This window comes from Acipenser ruthenus, chromosome 8 (assembly GCF_902713425.1).
Source record: "Acipenser ruthenus chromosome 8, fAciRut3.2 maternal haplotype, whole genome shotgun sequence".
Taxonomy (NCBI): Eukaryota; Metazoa; Chordata; class Actinopteri; order Acipenseriformes; family Acipenseridae; genus Acipenser; species Acipenser ruthenus.
The window spans coordinates 33,493,735-33,502,507 of record NC_081196.1 but is presented as its reverse complement, the minus strand read 5'-3'; the positions used below and the strand labels follow the sequence as shown (position 1 = coordinate 33,502,507).

Sequence of the window (8,773 nt, the reverse complement as noted above, 5' to 3'; positions counted from 1 at the left end):
GGCACATTACGCTTATTATACCATCATTTAAGGTAACAGATTAAGGACAAGCATTTAGTACATTTTAACCACTTTTTAATAACAAATAACAAATGATACTTAACAAATAATCTTTATATAAAAACAAACAAGCCTTTTTTATTCAAAGTATTCATTCATGACCAAAATATTGGCACCCCTGCTTTAGTGTTTTGTGTGCATTTATTACAGCTTTTAGAAATTAATGGTAATTCTTAACCATTATGTTACATCTTGTTGGTGAAATTGGGGCTAATTCTATCTTGCATATTTCTTGAAGAAAACAAAGATAAAAGTTCTGGAATGGCCTTCGTAATCACCAGATTTCAATCCTATAAACATGCTTTGGACTGATCTGAAAAAAGCTGGAGTCATGCATTTTGTATACAATCTGTCTGAGCTGAAGGAAATATCTAAGACAGAATGGGCCCAGATTTCACCAACAAGATTAAATAAGTTTTTTTTTATTATTATTAAAAAAATGATTTATTAAATGACTAGAAATTGTTATTTTGCTTTTTGTTTTATTAAAAGGTGGTTATAAATATTTGTCCTTTATCTGTTACCTTGAATTATGGTAGAATAAACGTAGGGTACCTATAAATTTATCTATCTATCTATCTATCTATCTATCTATCTATCTATCTATCAAACTATATATCAATGTCACATGACCACAGCATGGTGAACATCTTAGTTTCCACAACACTGACAAGAGTCAATAGTCCTATGAAAGGGTTCATATGAGCAGTCAATACATCAGCAGTGGAATTACAAACCCTCACAAGGATTCTACAAACTGACACAGCAAATTCTCAATAGAATTCATTGATTTATTTAAAAATCACATTAAGTGTTTAAAACTAAGCAAACAAATCCTCATGTTAACTCTCACAAAAATAAGCAAATTAATCCATTTAAGAAAACATTTTTTAAATATACAAGAGAGTAGAGCATAAAAAGGTAGTTTCACAGTTTTTCATGTTGTATTTGATTAAATAAGCTTAGTTTGACATTCTTTAGGAACAACACTATAACTTACAGCCACAACTGGACATACTGAGTATTTCATAAAAGCATATACAGTCTCAGACATAAGTATTTGGGCAGTTAAAAATGAGAAAAACCACAAAGAAAGTGATTTCTATATAATTTCTAATTGTTCTATTGAAAGATATAAACTGCACAGCCACTCTGTCACAGGTACATTAAAGAATATTTACAAAAAAAAGGGCAGGTGCTCTTTCTCTTGTCACCTAATATCCAGTGAAAATCTGGAAGGCAAGAAGAGGTCACTACGCTAGGGTATTAACATTGTATTCAGCACTTGAATTATGGCAGTTATCCTTACTGCACCTTTTAAATAAATATCACAAAGCAGGAAATAAATGTTTTGTTTTTTGCCATTTTATAGCGTTAGTGTTAACAAATTGGACAACTGTAGTTCTGTTGAGATCATCAAAATATCTCTTATGGTTGAACATATAATACATCCAATGTTTTGGCAATACTGCATAAAGGGTACAGTGTTCACCTTCAAATCATAGCACCTGAACAAAAAAGTTTGCTCTGAAAATAGTTATATTTAAATACCTAAACCACTAATCCACTTATGGGAACACACAAGCCTATTTTTACTGTAGTTCTCTCATATCATGTGATAACTTCCTATTTTCCATTTTACTTATTTTTTGTCCATTAAATGCTTATGTTGCAAATGCCATACATTTTAAATTTTAGTTTTGACATTAATGATAGATGACTCTGCAGAACAAGAAGTAATCAGCTTCTATTATGCTGATAATCTGTTGCAAGCTCTGTGTTTAATTAAATAGTAATAGAACATCCAGACAGCTAAGTGATGCAGATGGAACCACAGAGTGTCAATACTCGCAGGCACCAGCATCTATCACACAGTAGTGGTCGAACGTATATGTTACACTTCACAGATATTTCTATATATACTGAAAACTGCAGTTGAAATCATGAAACTTGGTAGTAACATTATTTATCATAATTTAATGATAATATCAGATGCTGTGGATTTAGGGGGACGTCTGTCCATCTGTCCATATTCCACATTTACATCACACCTTCTCTTAAATTAGCTTTGTTTTCATATTGCAAGCTCTTAAATGTAACCTAAAGAAGGTGCATTGAAGGGTTGTGCTATTATTTTTTGATTAAGACAGTAAAATGTATTTAAAATGTCAATTGTTAATCAGCACAATGAAAAGTCCCTGCACCTGCTGTAAAACAGAGTTTGTCATTTTTCGATCACATTTAGTGAATTTTATCCAAATATAAGCAATACGTTTCTTTTGATGCTCACATATCAGTGATACATTTCTTTTGATGCTCAGTATTCTAGCAGTTCTAATACTACAAACTTTACATCATTAATGTCATGTCCTTGACTGGTGAAGTGCTGTAATATTGGTTCATTCATTTTTTTTTATTTCTAATTAATGAAAGGAGGTTCTGAATTATTTTATATAAAGTTGTTCCAGTCTCTCCAACATATTTTATTTCATCACATTTTTCACAGGCTATTCCATAAACAACATTGCTATTTTTACAGTAGGTATTAGTTTTTAGTGGCTATGTGTTGTTCTTATGTTTAATTATATTTGTACTTTTGTCCATGTATTTACACACTTTGCATGTACTAGTGCAAGTATTTATAAAACCTATTCAGTCAATTATTCTTTTATGTTTACTGTGAACTAAAATATCACCTAAATTAGCTTCTCTTTTGAATGCAATAACTGGGGCCTTAAGAAATACTTTTTTCAATTTTTCTGAATTATGTAGAATCCGCAAGTGTTTCCAAACTATCTTAGAAATATTGGGCAAAAGTTTTGAGTAAGTCTTTACTAATGAGACTCTTTTGACCTTTTAGCTCTATTTTTATAATCTAGTAGATCATCTCTTTTTAGTCTATCCACTTTTCTTAACTCTGTCTCTAATTATTTCTTTGTATCCTCTTTTTTAAGATTTGTTTTTAATACATTTCTTTGTTTTACATAGTCTTTTTCTTTTGAGCATATTCTTCGTATTCCTATTCCTAGACCCTTTGGGATTGCCCTTTTAGTGTGTATCGGATGTGCAGAGGACATGTGTAAATACTGGTGCATGTCAGTAGGTTTACAGAAGAGGTCAGTCTCAGCTAAACCACCTTCAAGTTTTACTATGGTATCTAAAAATTATATTTCTTTTCATGTCCATCGAAGGTCCACCTTAATATTACTGTGTATTTAATTTGCCATTTTATGAAACTGGAAAATAGATTTTATCTCCATGTGTCCAAACCCCAAAAATATCATCTACAAACCGAATGTATTCTAAAGGTTCTCTTTCCGATTTTCTAAGTAATTGTTCTTCCCATTTCCCCATGTATGTACTGGCAAAATACATTCCTAATTTAGATCCTATGGCTGTACCATCGTTTTGTTTGTAATTCTTACCAACAAATGTAAAATAACTTTGCTAAAACTACGTTGATCATGTTCAGCACTTCTGCTGTTGGTGTTGATTTATCTAGTCTATTATCTAGTGACTTTTGACAAAATTCTAAAGTTTCTTTACAAGGGACACTGATGCATAATACACCTTTATGAAAAAGAAAATCTTATTCAATTAACCAAACATATACACACTATACCTTGATATAAACGAATAGCGAGTATGTCCACCCTTTTCCTTCAAAACCACTGAAATTCTTCTACGGACACTTTCAAATAATTTTGTTATAAACTCTTGTGGAATTGTGTTCCACAATTCTTCCAAGACCTTCCAGAGATCACCTAAGTTTCTGGAATTCTTTTTTATTGTCCAAATAGTCCCATACAGCTTCAATGATATGGAGATCTGGGCTTTGAGGGGCCATTCCATGCGTTGAAGGACTCCAGCTTCCTCTTTCTTTTGCAAATAAGTTTTAATTAGTGTTTTGGATCATTACCTTGCTGTAAAATGAAGTTTGGACTAATAAGTCTTGCACCACTGGGGATAGCATGGTGGATTAAATATACCATCAGTTTCAATATACCATCAATTTTCCAACACCACTTGAGGATATGCACCCCCAAACTTGAATTGAAACTCCTCCATGCTTAATTGTTGGCTTCAAGCAAGGCTCTTTATAAGTTTCAGTTGTTCATCGTCTCACATACTGTCTTCAGTTAGATCCAAATAACTGAAACTTTGACTCGTCTGTCCAAAGCACCTTTGACCATTGTTCCATAGTCCAATTTCTGTGTTCTTGTGCATATTTTAGCCTTTTAGTCTTGTTCCTCTTTCTTAACAGATGTTTTCTAACTGCAACACATCCTTTAAGTCCTGATTTCAAAAGTGACCTTCGTACTGTTGATGGATGGACAAAGACACCTGAGCCTTCTGCCAGTTCTGTTGTCAATTCAACGCTTGTCTTCTTTCTATTCTTTCTAATCTTCAAGTATTGCTCATCCTTGTTAGACAGCTTTTTGGGTCTTCCGGTCCTGGGTTTGTCAATTACAGATGATGTTTCTCTGTACTTGTTGATTATGCTTCGGATACCACACCTTGAAAATCGAGTGATGCGAGCTATTTCACTCAATGTTTTTCCTTCTTTATGCAGAAACACAATTCTATGGCGATCTTCTACTGAAATTTTAGCCATTTTGTTTTAAGCTAACAGTTAATCCTGATAGATCTGTATTCTGCAGTACAAAAAGTGGGCTTTTAGCTTTATGGATGTGTAGACAGAAACACTGGCAATGAGTCATCAATTAGACTGGATTGGTAAATGTGAAGGATTAGCTACTACAACACTTCATATTAGCTGCTCATGTAGAGCTTACTTTGAGTTGTTGGGATCACAAGTTTTTAAAGATTCTAATCAATGTGCATTAAATATTGCTAAATGACAAGCTTGGTTTCTTCTCACCCAAACTAAGCTGTATTAACAACAGTCAAAGCTGTTATAATAGTAGAAAACACTAGTGGAGGCGTTGAGTAAATTGTTGATGCTCATAATATCCATATAGTGTAACTCCTGAATGTGTCGAAGACTTTTGCACAGCAGTGTGTGTATACGTCATATATATATATATTTATTTTTATTTTTAACTGGTCACTTCATAATTAAACAAAAACAGAATCCTTGTCCAACAGAAAAGCAGGCACATATACAAGGTACACCTTGGAAGAGCAGGGTCCATTAAACCCTGGAGTCTCTGGATCTATTTGGGTTTGGGAATGTTCTCACTGTCATTTACAGTTAAAACCAGTATATTATGTTGTTGTTTTCTCCATTTTACTTCCAGTGTTTTCTTTAGGCTCCGGATCCTCAATTCTGGTTGATTTGTACAGGCCTGTTTCAATCTGCATATGAAACAGAGAGAAACAACAGGTTTAAAAATCATTCAACTACCTGTTTGGGACACTACACCTTTAAGACGACATTTAATCAAGGTAAAACTGTTTCTTGTAAAACTGTACCAGTATAACACTCCCTATTCATAAAGCGTTTACCACCGCACTTCAGTTTGCACCCTTTTTTATGCAAAATGAAAAAAAAAAAATTATAATGCTACACAACTACACATGGATATTCAAAACTTTAAATAGTTATTTTATTGAAAAATTGAAAAAAGACTGTGGTGTTAACCGAGCAAGGTGGTTCATGTTTTAAGAACATGGCCCCTATCTGTCACTATGGCAAAAAAGGGCAAACACCTTTTTTAAATTTTCTGTTTTGTTTCTTAAGTTAAAACATAACAGATACTGTATAACCACTCGCTGCTGGAAGTTGCAGCCAGGCCATTAATGGTGCGTGTGCCCCTACAGCGGAAACAAAATTAGGAGTGGAAATGAAAACAAACGCAGCAGTTCTACCAAGTTCTTTGTAAGTGAGACACAAAATCCCTAAATTCGGTTTACATACTCAGTGTGGTAAAGTGCACATACAAGTATGATGTTGCTAAACATACACCACAACCTGGTGTGACCCTACTGCTGAACTGAAAGAGGCAGAAAGACAGTCTTACATCAACAATTCCCTTCTCAACATCCGCTGCAAACTTCAGCGCCGCAGCTTTTGGCAGGCCTCCAGCTTTGATAATGTCTTTGACTTGTTTGCCTGCCCGGATGCAGCCGATCACCATGCCTCGCTCGAACTCTGTGAGTGTCGATCCACTGTCCATGCCTCTGCTGTGCACCTGCTGATCACTGTCAGAGAACAAGGAAGGAGCATCAGATCAGAGCCTGGACACGGAGCGATTAAGTCGAAATGAATAATGCACAGTAGGGGAGATTTCATTTCATGAATGTTTAAACATGAGTAATAAACATGTTAAAATGTTAAGACTTTGATATACTGGGGATGTGTGTAATCAATCAGAAAATACCTCAAATAAAAGCCTTTTAGCATTTTTTTTTCTAAATTACTGCAACATGTATTTCTGAATATTAAATAATGGCTTACACTTACTCCTATGTAACACAAAGCCAATCACCCTAGCAATTGCTGACAAACAATTGATGTCACTTTTAAAACATTCTTGCAACTCATTGTTTTTGTTGCCTTCTCATGTGTACTCCACATTACTGCACATTCTTTATACACACCATCACGATTATTATATTTATTATTCACATGCCCTAAAATGTCACATCTGCCATTTCTGTAAAAGCAACCCACCATGACCTATTGCACACCCACCCAGTTGCATGGCCTATGGTATATCCACACATGCACCTTGCCTAGACAACAACCCTGAATTTTGGCACATGGCACAGAACAAGCCAAAAACACCAAAACTAACACAGGCACACACTGTAAACAAGGTCCTCTTAAGTGCATAATAATCACACAGTACCTAAAAAGTAGACAATATTTGTATAGCATCAAGATTAAGTCAGATCATATCTGAATTTAATCCAAAAAGTCTAAAAGAGGCTAGGAGTTTATGATAAAGGTTTGGTAAACACTGCTGCAAAATCAAGGTAGTTATCATGTTCACCATGTAGAGTGTCAAACATAAGGACTGAGGCGCTCAGTTCCCATTTACTGCACCGAAGAGCCTTAAAGAACTGGGGGAAAATGTGTGTAGGGGGCACTGTTGAAGACCATGTGTGCATATCATACGGACGGTTAATTAACTATGATCAGCAATGGGTGAAGCATCAGATCATTAATTCAGCATTGTATGACAGTGATATTAACATTCATAGTTAATTAACGATGTGAAATTGCTGTATGTAGCACTTAAAACACACAACTGTCATTCTCTTTCCAAAGTAATTTCCTTTTCCATTTTTCAAGACACACTCTTTTTTACCTTCCATTTCCGCTTTTCCTGATTGTATTTATAGCCTAGATGTTCAGCCTATCTTAATAAAACACATACAAACGCGTATGTACTCTGTCTGTGTACTTCTCGCCTGGATATGCAGGGCTTACTGTATCAATCTTAATAAATACTAACTTACTATTCGAAAACTTGTATCAGCGTATACACCCCATCCGTTATTTTTTTTAAATATGTAAACAAACATATTCTCAACACAAACTAAGTGTTTTATGTTTGTTTGTTTTATTTTACCTTTTCTATTTTTTGTTTTCTTTTATCCATGACTAGATTTATCTCTCGCTGTATTCAAACGCAGCTTGATGACATACTTTGTACGTCTATTTTTTTATCTACTTCCTTTTGTTTAATTTTACATGGTGTTGCAATTTCTTAAAAATGCTAAGGCGCCATCTAGTGGAGGGAGTGTCAATGACACGATTGATGTATTGGTATGCAACTCTCGGTCTATACTATGCAATAAATAAAACGTTACATATCCCCTTTATAAGTCAGTTTCGGTCAAAGAGCAAGCAGACCTGACAAAGTATGTTATAGTATGGTATTCTTTTCTGTCTGTCCGTAGAACAAGTACAATACAGGTGAATGTGAAAGTTGGGGATTATGGTACCATACATTGGATTCAGTTCCACTGTATTATAACCAGTCCGGTTCTGGTTTAGTTCCTGGATATGGACAAGTCAACCCTGGTTTTGGGAGGACTTTCTAGCTAGCGAGCTTTGATTGGTTCATCTTGTCCACCCACTTTGCATCTCCAGAAGAAATTAAAAACCTTCTAGGCTTCAACTATCAAGGTTGTGACCTTCCAACTAACCGAAAAGATGATGGAGGCAGCTCACTTACAGGTAAGGTATAATCAGTGGTGCTGTTGAGCCAGAACACCATTCCGGTACTCTTTTCTGTAGGCAGCAGTGGTGTAATCAAGCACAATAGGCAAGCTAAGTCACATGACTTGCATCTCCCGCACAACTGTCTGATTCAGTCAGTAGTCCTCTTGATGCAATGAAAAGGAACGTCTTCTATTTTGAACTACTTCTTTAAGAAGCCTAAAAATGCTGAGTAACTGCATCGACTGCAGCAGTGGACACAAACACAAATGAAGCTGGAGAAAGACACTGTGGAAATACTTGTAGAAATTATATACATGCATTGCCAAGTATATGTGTTACAGAAGTTCAGTATACAAATACAATGTGACTTTGTATAATTCTTGTTTAAGAAAATCTATTTTAGTGGCGTTCTAGTACGTTCAGATTTGGGACTACACCACTGGGTATAACTGGATACAAGAGACTACATTCTCCCCTGTAAGTATTGTACCTTAACATTGAACCGTCTGGTTATGCTCTAAAAAAGAATTGAACTCTTGTTGCAATACCATGATAAAAATATCAGGTGACACTAAA

At 34.9% G+C, this 8,773-nt stretch overlaps 1 long non-coding RNA gene across 1 annotated transcript; it reads right to left on the bottom strand.

Annotated features, from left to right (window-relative positions):
• Positions 1-148: 148 nt before the first annotated feature.
• LOC131737763 (uncharacterized) lies at positions 149-7,712 on the bottom strand. Its single transcript, XR_009329365.1, has 3 exons — positions 7,602-7,712; positions 6,045-6,225; positions 149-5,379 (listed from the first exon to the last, which is right to left on the bottom strand). It is a non-coding gene; the product is annotated as an uncharacterized LOC131737763 (long non-coding RNA).
• Between the last annotated feature and the right edge of the window lie 1,061 nt (positions 7,713-8,773).